The 15220-nt window shown below is 41.1% G+C and overlaps 1 protein-coding gene across 7 annotated transcripts in view; it reads left to right on the forward strand.

Moving 5' to 3' along the window:
* The window catches only part of ADGRA1 (adhesion G protein-coupled receptor A1), a 1190508-nt gene that overhangs the window by 1001360 nt on the left and 173928 nt on the right, over positions 1–15220 (forward strand). The gene's annotated exons all lie outside the window — the stretch shown is intronic.

Raw genomic sequence — 15220 nt, forward strand, 5'->3', positions numbered from 1 at the left:
GCAGTTTTTGGTGTCTTCTTCCCTGCCTAACGCTCTCCCTACAAAATCATCAGCAGCAGCAGCTCTCCCTATTCTGAGATCAGCATGAGTAACATGGCGGTCAGCGTGCACGCCCTTTTATACCCCCTGTGACGCCCACCAAAGCAAGCCAATCACTTGCATGCCCTTCTGAAAGATGGTGGTGACCCCTGCCTATGTCATCACGTTGCCCACAGTGTCCGTGGATCCTGATTGGCTGAAAAAGAGCGCAAAACAAACTTTTGAAACACGACTTTGGCGCTTAAGTCGCCGACCTCGTGGCCGACCTCATCCTAGGGTCAGGTTTCATTACATGAAACCCGACTTTGCCAAATTTGCCAGATTGTCTTCTCATCAATCCTCCCAGTCGATGGTCATGGCATCAGAAGATGAAATAGTATACTAGAGGTGAACAACTGGCTACGACGATGGTGCAGGCAGCAAGGATTTGGATTCTTGGACCATGTCGTGAATTACCTCTACGATGGACTTCTCGCAAGAGATGGGATACACCTCACAAAACCTGGGAAACACACATTCGCCAGAAGACTTGCCACACTCATCAGGAGGGCTTTAAACTAGAAGAAGAGGGGATGGGAGGAAAAACAGCAGACAAGAACATGCAGCAGAAGGACAAACTAATCAAGAATACTAGATGTGGTAAAGAGGACCCAAGACAGGGTACTCAGAAGGAAGCTAAGAAAAAGGAAGCAAAACTTCTTTCCTGCATGCTGACCAACGCAAGAAGCCTGACCAATAAGATTGAAGATCTGGAGTTGGTAATGTATGATGATAAATACGACATAGTAGGAAAAGCTAATAACTGAGACATGGTTAGACGACAGCTATGACTGGGCGGCTAACTTGCAAGGATATGATTTGTTTAGGAGGGATCGTAAAAAAAGGAAAGGGGGTGGAGTCTGTCTATATATAAAGTCAACTTTAAAGCCCACACTAAGAGAAGGTATACAAGAGGGAAATGAAAAGGTGGAGTCTCTATGGGGGGAGATACAAGGAGGGAAAAGTAATAAAATCCTCATAGGGGTTTGTAATAAGCCACCAAATATAACAGAAACCACTGAAAATGTATTATTGAAACAAATAGACAAAGCAGCAAATCACAATGAGATGATTATTATGGGGGACTTCAACTACCCCGACATAGACAGGGAAACTGAAACCTGCGTATCTCAGAAAGGAAATCAATTTCTGTGACCAAGGATAATTATCTGTCACAACTTGTGCAGGGCCCAACTAGAGGGACAGCCCTTCTGGACTTAATTTTAAGCAACAGGCCAGATAGAATAACAGAAGAACGAGTCGATGGGCACCTAGGCAACGGTGACCACAATATAATACAATGCCACTTGTCCTTGTCACGGTCACGTGTGTCTGGACGCAGCGAGAACCGCAAGGCGAACCCATGACACGCGTGACCCTGGATACACCGCCTCCAGTAGGGCGAATTTAAATAATAAAACGTGCAGCTGGATACACCGCCTCCAACTGGCAAATTTAGGTAATACACGTTATATATACAGTAGTCTGGAAACCCCGCCTCCAGTAAGGAGAATTTAAATAATAAAGGGGAAACTTGGGTAACAATAACAATGGTGGGCCCTGCGATAGGGAATAGGGACGTGGAGACCTCCTGTATGCCCCTGAGCCAGTGTCCCTGCACTCCTAATGTTCCCTATGCCAGTTCCGCACCGGGCGACGCACGCGTACCTCAAACCCTGACTCGCCCTGCACCTAAACCCTCACTACGGAATTGGTCGGTGCGGAAACTAATCCCACCACTGCACTAAACACACATAAGGGGAAATGACTAAACAGGGGGAACACCACTTAGCTTTGCTCTGTTGCATACGCTCCTAGCAACAGAGCCCACACCTGCGTGCATCTTCTCCTCCAACCGGATCCATCACCATAACCGGATCCATCAGCCTAGTGCAGCCTTGGAGCAGAGTCCATCACCAGTTGCAGCTGCCCAGTAAACAGAGTCCCAAAGATGAGTCCAGCTTCTGCCAAAAAGTCCAGCATGCTCGAGTCCAACTTTTCTGCCAAGAAGTCAAGCATGCCTGAGTCCAGCTTTCAGCAACCAAATCCAGCATGCTGGGTGCAACTCTCACCATAGTCGCCACTCCACCAAGCCATGCAAGCACTTCCTGCTGACACCATAAACTGCGACTCCACCATGCCATGCCAGCCCTTCTTGCAGACACCAACGTTGAACGCCACCAATTCATGCCAGCACTCCTTGCAGACTCCATAGCTGACTCAACCCCTCTGGCTGGGGTGCCCAGAACTCTCATTCAGCTCCTTCATCACCCAGGCTTGCTTCCCAAATGACGAACTATCAATATCACCAAACCATCATCAAACACACCTGAAACTCTTTAACAGAGCCTCACACCTGATTTGTAATATGTGCACAGTAAAACTAAAGTGTAATACCACTCACCACCACCGGGGCAACTTAGAACAAGCGACACCATGTGTAATAATTCTAATGGCCACCGGGGGCAATCAACCCACTTTGGCACCAAGCCAAAGGGAAAAAAAGTTCACTTTGTCCATTTACTTGTCAGATCCACCTTGGATTATGACAGTACCCCCTCCTTAATGAGGGGCTTCTGGACCCTCAAGACCACTCCTCATAAGGGAAACACCTATAGCAGGGACGCCCAGATCCTGAGTTCACCCCACCACCACCTGAAACTTCAGGTTTATGACAAACGCACCGCTGGTATTGGCAATACATGTTCTGGAGGCACCACTCATCTCCACAGCGCCGACCTGGGGAACGAGTTTATGTATGTGTATGTTTGCTATGAGCTGATCAGACTCCACAACACACTTCCACAAGATGTTTTTTGGTGGCCACCCATACATGCTCATTCACACACAGGTCCGGACCTGAACGTTTATTGCCACACATTCGTTTGTCATATTTTGGTGAACTCATTCTGGACTCGACAACAGAGGCATCCCCCTGTGTCACCACACTCACACCCCCGCTATTCACCAAGGGACACCACCCTCCAACCCTTTCACCATGAGGTCTGCGCCTCCCTGGGTTGGTTAATGGCGAGGGGTGAGATTTGTCCCTACTCCCCCGCAGCACACCTGCTGCTCACACCTGGAGGAGAAGGGGACAGGAATATAGAGGAAATATACACTTGCTGGTGGCCTTCCTCCAAACAACCAGGAGGGGGCGGCCTCTTCGGTGGTATAGAAGATTTGGCGTCAGCCCCGCGGACTTTAACACCAGTCTGCTCACTACAGGGACGTACCCCTTCACCTCGGGGAACCCCAGACAGCACCATGGGGATCACCAACTCCATCCACCTGTCTGGGTATGTCCGCCTGTATGAACAAGTCCCGCTCCCCAGCAGCGACTCTAGGGGGCACTTTGCCAGAGCCGCAGGAATATGGAGGAAAAATACACTCTCTGGTTGCCTCCACAAGACCAGGAGGGGGCGGCTTCTTCAATGGTATGGAAGATTTGGCATGAGCCCCGCAGACTATACACCAGTCTGCTCACCACAGGGATGTACCCCTTCACCTCGGAGAATACCAGGCAGCTCCGTGGGGCAGCAACTCTTCCCACCTGCCTGGTACCTCCGCAAGCATGAGCAAGTCCCACTTCCCAGCAGCGACTCTAGGGGCTTTTTACCAGACCGCAGCTGCCATTTGATTTTCTGGTTGAGCCCAAGGAAAGGCCCCAGGCCCTGAATACTGTTGCTGGAACTGCTTCACACCATGCAGCTTCTCACACACCTCAGTGAGGTCCAGCAGCAATTACTCACAGGTCTCCACATGGCCAAGGCTGACCAGAAAAAAAATGTAGGGTTGATGATAATGTCACGGTCACGTGTGTCTAGACGCAGCGAGAACCGCAAGGCGAACCCATGACACGCGTGACCCTGGATATACCGCCACCAGTAGGGTGAATTTAACTAATAAAACATGCAGCTGGATAAACCGCCTCCAACTGGCAAATTTAGGTAATACACGTTATATATACAGTAGTCTGGAAACCCCGCCTCCAGTAAGGAGAATTTAAATAATAAAGGGGAAACCTGGGTAACAATAACAATGGTGGGCCCTGCGATAGGGAATAGGGACGTGGAGACCTCCTGTACGCCCCCGAGCCAGTGTCCCTGCACTCCTAACGTTCCCTTATGCCGGTTCCGCACCGGGCGACGCACGCGTACCTCAAACCCTGACTCGCCCTGCACCTAAACTCTCACTAGGGAATTGGTCGGTGCGGAAACTAATCCCACCACTGCACTAAACACACATAAGGGGAAATGACTAAACAGGGGGAACACCACTTAGCTTTGCTCTGTTGCATATGCTCCTAGCAACAGAGCCCACACCTGCGTGCATCTTCTCCTCCAACCGGATCCATCACCATAACCGGATCCATCAGCCTAGTGCAGCCTTGGAGCAGAGTCCACCACCAGTTGCAGCTGCCCAGTAAACAGAGTCCCAAAGATGAGTCTAGCTTCTGCCAAAAAGTCCAGCATGCTCGAGTCCAACTTTTCTGCCAAGAAGTCAAGCATGCTTGAGTCCTGCTTTCAGCAACCAAATCGAGCATGCTGGGTGCAACTCTCACCATAGTCGCCACTCCACCAAGCCATGCAAGCACTTCCTGCTGACACCATAAACTGCGACTCCACCATGCCATGCCAGCCCTTCTTGCAGACACCAATGTTGAACGCCACCAATTCATGCCAGCACTCCTTGCAGACTCCATAGCTGACTCAACCCCTCTGTCTGGGCTGCCCAGAACTCTCATTCAGCTCCTTCATCACCCAGGCTTGCTTCCCAAATGACGAACTATCAATATCACCAAACCATCATCAAACACACCTGAAACTCTTTAACAGAGCCTCACACCTGATTTGTAATATGTGCACAGTAAAACTAAAGTGTAATACCACTCACCATCACCGGGGCAACTTAGAACAAGCGACACCATGTGTAATAATTCTAATGGCCACCGGGGGCAATAAACCCACTTTGGCACCAAGCCAAAGGAAAAAAAGTTCACTTTGTCCATTTACTTGTCAGATCCACCTTGGATCATGACAGTCCTTCAGTAAGGTGCCCTAGAAGGGGGTTACAAAAACGCTGAATTTCAGGAAAGCAAAGTTTGATCAGCTTAGAGAGGACCTTCACCGAATTGATTGGGACAATGTCCTCAAAAATAGGAGCACAGAAAATAAATGGGAAATATATAAATCAGTTTTACACACCCACTGCGAGCTAGCCATACCGTACAGAAATAAAAGGGCTAGGAACAGGAGAACACCAATGTGGCTAAATAAGGATGTAAAAAGGGCAATAAATAACAAGAACAAGGCATTTAAGAAGCTAAAACAAGAATGCAATGAAGAAGCATTAAAAAGTTATAGAGAAAAAAATAAAATGTGTAAAAAACAAATACATTTAGCAAAAGTGGAAACTGAGAGACTCATTGCTAAGGAAAGTAAAACAAACCCCAAACTATTCTTTAATTATATAAACAGTAAAATGATTAAAATTGATGGTGTCGGCCCTTTAAAGAACAATGAGGGTGAAATCATAGAGAGCGATGTGGGAAAAGTAAGTGTTTTAAATACTTTTTTCTCAACAGTGTTCACACAGGAAAAGGATTTGCCAGGGGAAATGCAGAGTGATAATGTAAACTCCCCATTAAGAATTACCTGCCTAACCAAGGAAGAAGTGCAGAACCACCTTAGTGAGATTAAAATTGACAAATCACCAGGCCCTGATGGCATTCACCCTCGGGTATTAAGGAAGTTAAGTAATGTGATAGACAGGCCTCTATTCCTTATATTTAAAGACTATATAGAAACAGGGTCTGTTCCTTTTGATTGGCGGCAAGCAAATGTGGTACCAATTTTCAAAAAGGGGTGTAAAAGGGAACCTGGAAACTATAGGCCGGTAAGCTTAACATCTGTTGTGGGTAAAATTTTTGAAGGGTTTCTAAGGGATACCATTATGGAATATCTCAATGTTAATAAATGTTTAACTCCATATCAACATGGATTTATGAAGGATCGCTCCTGTCAAACTAACCTGATCAGCTTCTATGAGGATGTAAGCTCTCAAATGGACCAAGGAAAATCATTGGATGTCATTTATCTCGACTTCTCTAAAGCATTTGACACTGTCCCACATAAAAGGTTGGTAAGTAAGATGAGAAAGCTTGGGCTAGGGGAAAATGTGTGTAGATGGGTAGGTAGCTGGCTTAGTGATAAAAAACAAAGAGTGTTTATTAATGGGGCATACTCAGATTGGGCCAGGGTTACTAGTGGGGTACCACAGGGTTCTGTATTGGGCCCCCTACTATTTAATATATTTATTAATGATCTAGTGGATGTTTTACACAGTAAAATATCAGTATTTGCAGATGATACAAAACTATGTAAGGTAGTTAACACAAAGGAGGACAGTTTGCAACTACAGACAGATTTGAGTAAATTTGAGAATTGGGCTGAAAAATGGCAAATAAGGTTTAACACAGATAAGTGTAAGGTTATGCACATGGGAAGGAGAAACAGATGCTACAATTACTTACTAAATGGGAAACTGCTGGGGAAATCAGACATGGAAAAAGACTTAGGCATCTTAGTCAATTAGAAGCTAAATTGGGGTGCCCAGTGTCAGGCAGCTGCCACCAAAGCAAATAGGGTCATGGGATGCATTAGAAGAGGTCTGGGGACACGAGATGAAAACATAATTCTCCCTCTGTGCAAATCACTCGTCAGACCACACTAGGAGTATTGTGTGCAATTTTGGACTCCGGTGCTCATGAAAGACATTACTGAACTTGAAAGGGTTCAAAGTCGGGCTACTAAAATGATAAATGGAGTTGGTTCACTGCAATACCCAGAAAGGTTATCAAAATTAGGTCTATTTACTCTAGAAAAGAGAAGATTTAGGGGAGACCTAATATATATGTACAAGTATATCAGAGGGCAATACAGAGATCTCTCCAATGAACTGTTTGTACCAAGGACTGTGACAAGAACAAGGGGGCATTCTCTTCGTTTGGAGGAAAAACAATTTCTGCACCAGCATAGAAGAGGGTTCTTCACGGTAAGAGCAGTGAGGCTCTGGAATTCTCTTCATGAGGAAGTGGTGATGGCCAACTCATTGAATGGATTTAAGAAAGGAATGGATGCTTTTCTTGTGAGTAACAGTATAGAAGGTTACGAATAACAGAATATTATAGGTAGATGGTTGACCCAGCTTAGGGGAAGGAATTTTTTTCCCTATGGAGAAAATTGGCTTCTACTCTGTGGGTTTTTTGCCTTCCCCAGGATCAACAATGCAGAACAGCTGCACTAAAAATAGGCTAAACTAGATGGACATAAGGTCTTCCTTCAGCCTTCAAAACTATGTTACTATGTTACTATGTATTGCCCGCTCTTGACGCCTACACCTAAAGAACATCTCCAGAATTCGCCCTTTTCTCACCATGGAAACAACAAAAACCCTCACTGTAGCATTGATCCACTCCCGCCTGGATTACTGCAACGCTCTATCAATTGGCCCCCCTGCTACTCGACTCTCCCCTCTCCAGTCTATACTTAATGCAGCAGCCAGGGTCATCTATCAGGCTAATCGGTACTCGGACGCGACCGCTCTTCGCCAGTCCTTACATTGGCTGCCCATTCATTATAGGGTCCAATTCAAAGTACTTGTTCTCACCCACAAAGCTCTCCACAGTGCAGCACCCCCCTAAATCTCCTCCCTCATTTCTGTCTATGGGCCTAGCCGACCGCTGCGCTCTGCAAAAGACTTTCGACTAACCTCTGCACTAATCCGCACCTCCCACTCCCGACTCCAAGACTTTTCCCGCGCTGCGCCAATCCTCTGGAATGCTCTACCCCAGGAAATTAGGACTATCCACAATTTGCACAGTTTTAGGCACTCTCTCAAAACACATCTATTCAGAGCAGCCTATCACGTTCATTTATCACTCATTTTATGTGCAAGTGTGAGTATGTAGCCCATTCACTATCTCTGTCCCCCACCTTCTCAAGATGGCTGGACCATCATTGTAAATACATCATTCTAAGTACACACCTGTACTTTGTATCTCCCCCATCTCATTGTAGATTGTAAGCTCTCACCAGCAGGGTCATCTTATTTTGCTTTAATTACTGTATTGTTAACGTTGCTATTTATGACTTGTGTTTTGAAACTGTTAAACTGTAAAGCGCTGCGGAATATGTTGATGCTATATAAATAAAGATTATTATTATTATTATGTTACTAACTACTTCACCCAAACATAGCACATAAAACATACTATTAATTGCACTATAATCTGTTTTTTTTTTTTTTGTCAACATCTTACACACAGCATATCATGAATGAGAAAATTAGTTATTTGTGGAGTTGATTTTTCTGGCTATTTGGAGCCCATTATATTGTCAGAGCCTGGGTTTGAGTCTATATTAGGATGTCAGTGGATTATTCAGGATACTCTCCTGGCGTGTGACAACAGAGCGTCTTTATTTCAGGAGCAAAAAGGAACAATATATGATAAGCTTAATAGATCAGGAATAAATCATTTATGTGTATCTGTGCAGCATCTACAACAGACTGCTTCTCTCATACACAGACACAGGAAATACAGTCACATGCTATCCCTGTGTGAACCTCTGGGAGTTTTTTTTTTGTTCTAAATTTATAAACAGCATACAAATCTAGCAACTAAAAACTCTTAGACAGGAATGGAGTTGTTGCATTAAACATATTACAAAAGGAGCCAGGGTCATTTCTAGGACATATCAGTATCAGATATCATAGTTGGCTGTGATGGATTCTGAGCCGTGGTTGATACTGCTGTTAAGGGCTGTGGTTGAAATTTTTATAAATGGACATCATTAGAGTGTTCTGAAGATCTGTGGATGACGATAATATGGAGGTCTTTTGGTGTCACTATTTTGTGGTTGACTGTTGCTGCCAATGTTAGTGTGGACCACATCATGAAGAGCTATGGTTGTCAGTTGCTCACCCCCATACTAGCAGATGATACTAGACAGACCTTGATTTTTCTACTTCAAATGAGACGTCAATTCCAGGTAGTAGCCATCATACTTTTCCAACTTCAATATGCACTAGACTTTAAAGAGCTTCCATGATTAGAAGCAAAAAAAGAGTAGACTTTGTTTTTATGGCACATTTACCGTTGGTATTATTCAGTCAATACGATACATAGATAGAACCACAGTCAATTTTTATAACTGGTTATGTATAAATCCAGATGACAATACAGATGAAAAAAAAACATTTATTTTCTAGATATTTTTTTTCTTACATGCGTGTGAGCTTACCTTTACAATATTGTGTCTTCCTGCATCTTTTTCTGTCATTTGTTTGAGAGGTTCCCCTCCTAAGATCATCAGAAAAATTACTCACAAAACATTTATAAGAAACATCCTATGATTTTTATGGAAATATTGTTCATATGTTCAATCATTTGAGCATCTTTTACATACTTCAGGCTTTCAGAAATGCCTGTTGGGAGTAACAAAAGTGCAGTCACTCGTTTTAAGCAACCTCTGATGGAGAATGCTACAAACTCGGCACTGTTCATTCAAAGGACTGAAAAAACACTTCAGGAAAAAAACTCTGCAAAAACACTTGGAAATATCTTCATAGACACTTCAAGAAACATTACAGGAAGTGAAAAACTCCTTAATCATCTCCCCAAACAAGTAGATTATCCTCTATAAAACGCATCGCTTTTGTCCACTGGAAAAAAACTCAGTGTGAACACATCCTTTGGGTACGTGCACAAGGTTTTGGTGCAGATACTGAGCGGATACTCTTCAAATCCTCTTCAAAAACTCAAAATAACTCAAAAACTTTGAGTTTCTGCTCAGTTTCTGCTCTGAAAACGTTACAAAAAGACTGTGTGCACATAGACTAAGAGTATGTGTGACGACTCTGTTGTTCAGTGTCCCGGGACCAGGTGTTCCTTCCCTGTACCTAACACTAGGGGTGCCCTTGCTCGCCCTATTCCTCTGATTACTTCTTATGGTGAAGACGCCGGGGCCACATACCTTGCCTTAGCTCCTGAATCCGTCCTCAGTTTGTACCCTTCCCTCACCCAGGAAAGAAGGGAGTAGTAGTGTACCATAATACACCAACCAGACTAACAAGGTAATCTGAACAATGAGTAAGGAAAAATACCAAACATACAAATATACACAAATACAACAGAGGAATGCACCGGGGAGAGGAGGATGGGGTTAAACCAGCGTAGGAGAAGAAAGGGAATTATCACACACTCAAAACCTAGCAACAGTCACAGACAAACCCACCAAATGCCTTCTCCAATAATAACCAACAACAACCTACAGAAATGCAGCATAAGCTTCACAGACAATGAGTGCTGGCCAGGGCCCAGATTATATAGGAGATGGGAGTGGCCAACAGTGCACAACTGAGAGCCTTTATGCTCCAGGAGCGCTCAACTGAGTAGATTAACCCCTGCACTGCCAAAAGAAATTTATACTGTTTAATATGAAGGTGAAGTGCTTCTAACCAGTGCAGAAGTAGGAGAGATCAGACGCTGTGGTCGCCTGGCTCCTCTCTGTCGTGGTAAACCTGTGACAGTATGTTTACACGTGGCATTTTTGCAATGAATTTTACACAGCATATTTGGTTACTACTTATACAAAATGTCCAGTAATCAAGAAGGATGGCACTTCACAACAGATAAATTAAAAAATCGGACTTACATATCCCAAATTGCCGAATGAAGATATCCAGAAAATACCATTAAAAATTGCAATGCTTTATTTATATTAATATTAAAACCTATAACAAGATAAAATCCTAGGAAAGGGAAAAGGATAATAACAGAGAGCCCTAACTAGGAGAGACATTAAGCTGTGTTCACCATCCGGCAAAGTAACCACCATTACTAAATAAATATAAAATACCTAACGGCGCTAAGCGCAAGACCTTAGAGTGCACAGCAGCAAGTAATAGGACAAAAAAACACTCAATTTGTCCAGAAACATATAAAATAAAAATATATAGGCTTAACTTGCGCTAAAGTGTACACAGGTTATATGCAAAATATCCAGCTAAAACAAGTACAATGACCCCATGAGAGGGCGAATTACCTTGAATAAACTTTAGTTGGCAAGGGAGGAATTATACCGAGGAAGAGAATCTTCAGGAGTGAATCCAAGGAAAAAGGTCCTTTCCACTGATAATCAGTCGCTCTGAGATAACAGTTGTCTCTGATGCAAACAAGGGGGTCTAATCTCCCTGCACGCCGCTGTCCCGGCCGGAGACTAGCGTGCGGCTGGAGATATGAAGCGCCGACCTATGCAGCTTACAGACGCTGCATAAGGGGCAAGCCTGCAAGGTCCAAAACCACTGCAGGACCTTGCGTGACGACACAGTCACGTGATGGGTCACGTGACAGGCAGAGAATAGCTAAGGAGCGCTGTGAGAGCCAAAAACAGGCTGAAATCCTACGCGTTATGGAATTCTCTGATTCCTTCTTCAGGGTTGGCTCCAGAGAGTGAAAGTAACCCTTATATAGCCAACAGAGACATATCATCACACATTAAAAGCGAACAATTCAATCTCACTATTGAGACCATTTGGAATCAGAGTGTCTAATTCAAAAATCCATTTACTTTCGGTCCTGGACATTTGATCAAATCGCTTTTCATATCTCCAGCCGCACGCGATTTGCTGCGATTTTCCCTAGAAAATCGCCAATGCAAGTCAATGGGTGCGATAAAATATCTGACAGCGCGAGTGCTGTCCGATTGATACGCACCGGTGTCCTTTAAAAAAAGCCAACAATTCATCTCCGGCTACTGTACAATCACACTGACATGTTAGAATAGAATAGATAGAATAGATATATACAGATAGAATACACAGATATATATATATATATGTGTCTGTCACTGACATGTGTGTATATATATGTATTCTGTGTGTATATATCTATTCTATCTATCCTTTTTTGAGCTGTCAGTGTGATTTTACTGTATAGCCGCATATGAATTGCCGGCTTATATATCTATCTATCTATCGATCTATCTAATATAAATACATATATATGTGTGTGTGTGACTGACATGTTTATATGTATTTATATTAGAAAGACAGACAGATAGGAGAAAAGCCAACAATTCATATGCGATGTACAGTAACATCACACTGACAGGTCAGAAAAGAATAGATAGTATAGATATATACACATAGAGTACACAGATATATACATGTCAGTGACACGCACAAATATATATGTATTTATATTAGATAGATCGATAGATAGATAGATAGATAGATAGATAGATAGATAGATAGATAGATAGATAGATAGGAGAAAAGTCGGTAATTCATATGTGGCTATACAGTAAAATGACACTGACATGTTCTAATACAAAAGATATAATACATGTATACATATAGAATAGGTGAATATATATACATATATATTTGGAATATCACAATGACAGCACACAAAACACTAGATATAAGCACATAGAATACATACATATATATATATACACATGTCAGTGACACACACATATATAATATATGTATACATAAAATAATATATATATATAGAATGTATATGTAATATATATATAATATATATCCATTATATATGTATAATATTATATTAAAGATATAGGGAATATTTATGCATATAATATATATATTATATATTTAATATATTAATATTTTATATATACATATCATATATAATATAAATATACAAAAAATAATATATATATATATATACACACACATGTTAGTGCCAAATACAATTAGTATAGTGTTGTTCTAAATTATGGGCATGTATTTACTAAATAAATGATTATTTCCAGGAACAAAATGGTGTAGGGTCCCCCTATAATTTATAGACAGCAACACTATACTAATTGTATTTGTCACTGATATATATAAATATATATATATATATTTTAGATGTATATATATATTTTGTATATATTATATATCTTCTCTACATGATATGTATGTATATTACAAATATATATCTTTTACTAATATATATACTGTATATATATATATATATATAAATTTATATTGCACAGTAAGATTGAACAAAAGCCGTTAATTCAATTGCCGGCTTCCCAAATTTTACACACAAACCCTAATCTAATTATTAGTCAGGGACATATAAAAAAAATACATGAAATGAAATGGTTTACTGTAAGTAAAACATGTGTCATTTCATGTCGAGTTTTGTATTGATTTTACAGAAGCCGGCAATTGAATTAGCGGATTTTGTTTAATCTTACTATGCAATATATATATATATATATATATATACATACATACATTTCATATATAAGATACATAATATATATATATATATATAATCTATACATATATATATATATATATATCTCAGAGACATATACTATTACCGTAGTATAGTGTTGCTGTCTATAAATAATAGGGGGACCAACATTAGAATAATTGTATGTCACTAACATGTGCATATATATATATATGTATTATATATGTATATTATATTTATATTATATGTATGATATGTATATATATATATATATATAATATATTAAATAAATAATATATATTATATATATACAGTATGTGTGTATCACTGAAAAAACTAAATGAAATAAAATGGTTTACTGTAAGTAATCCATGTCTCATATCCAGTCGGCTTTTGCAATTATTTTACAAAAGCCGACAAATGAATTATCGGCTATTCTGCTATCTTTCTCTCTCATATATATGTGTGTGTGTGTTTTGAAGGTTTTGGGTATTTTTAAACGATGTGTACAGTGTTAGTTTCCAATGCTATTTTAACATGAGTTTTTACATGGAGAGAACTGCTCTATGTAAAACCTCATGTTAAAATCGCATTGCATACGGATGTCATACTCATGTCATATTGAAAAATCACACTGAAACCGCATGACACTCGCATGACAATTGCATAGAATCGGTCCGTTTTTTTCATCCAGAAAACGTTTTCTCACAAATGGGGATGAGCCCTTACCGTGTTTTTGCATGTCTCACCTTCAAACGAGTGGGTGAAACATGCAAGTAAAACCTCTGGCAAAAAGGACCTACAAGCGGGACAAAAAGGCGCGTTTTGTGCTCAGCATTTTTACTGCCACCGCTCTGGTTTTTGATGCGGAAAAAAAATGAAAAAACACAACATGATGACAAACAGTATCTTGCAGTTGTTTTACTAAAGAAATGAATAATCTTTCAAGTTTTTTTAGTGAGCTTTGAGGCCTTTCTTGTTGTGGACTTGCTCCAACAATTCTACAAAACCACATGTGATTAGATGTAGTATAAGATTGCTGGGCAGTTTTTAGCAAAAATTGCAAACTTTTTTTTTTAGAAAAACAGTTTTAAAAAATCCAGTATATGCCAATTGTTAAAGTATTGGTTCCACAACAATGTAAGCTGCGTTTATTATATCCATCCGAGGACTGTTTCTCAACGTGATCATCTGTAATTAGTTTTAGTGCTGTCGTTTTCATTACACCGATATTCACTTATTAATTGGTAAATAACACAAGTGTTTCCTTCGCAATGAATGACCGTCCAAGCCTCTCCTGTGGACACCATCCTATTTATTCATGTTGGTACAGCATAATTCTAAGTGGGTAAATTTGCAAACAAATTTTTATTACCCTTATTATGATGCACTTCAATGAACTTCACACAGCCATGGACAATTAACGTCCTCATTCAATTAGTAGACTGGCGTAAACATAAAGTATAAAGAGCGAGAGTACCGGAAGCTAGGGATCATGGAGAACAGTGCAATTCTTAGGTCACATTCACACGTTCAGCATTGGTCAGGATTTTACATTAGTATTTGTAAGCCAATCCAGGAGTGGATGAAAAATGTAAAAGTAGTGACGTGCCTGATGTTGGCTTTCAAATTCTGACATAAAATAGTGACCAAATACTGAACATGTGAATGTGGCCTTACAAGGGAGAAATAAGGAATATTATTATTATAGCGCCATTTATTCCATGGCGCTTTACATGTGAGGAGGGGTATACATAATACATACAAGTACAGTAATCTTAAACAATACAAGTCACGACTGGTACAGGATGAGAGAGGACCCTGCCCGCGAGGGCTCACAATTTACAAGGGATGGGTGAG

Source organism: Dendrobates tinctorius, unplaced genomic scaffold, assembly GCF_039654945.1.
Source record: "Dendrobates tinctorius isolate UK_male_01 unplaced genomic scaffold, ASM3965494v1 ptg000147l, whole genome shotgun sequence".
In the NCBI taxonomy this organism is placed as follows: Eukaryota; Metazoa; Chordata; class Amphibia; order Anura; family Dendrobatidae; genus Dendrobates; species Dendrobates tinctorius.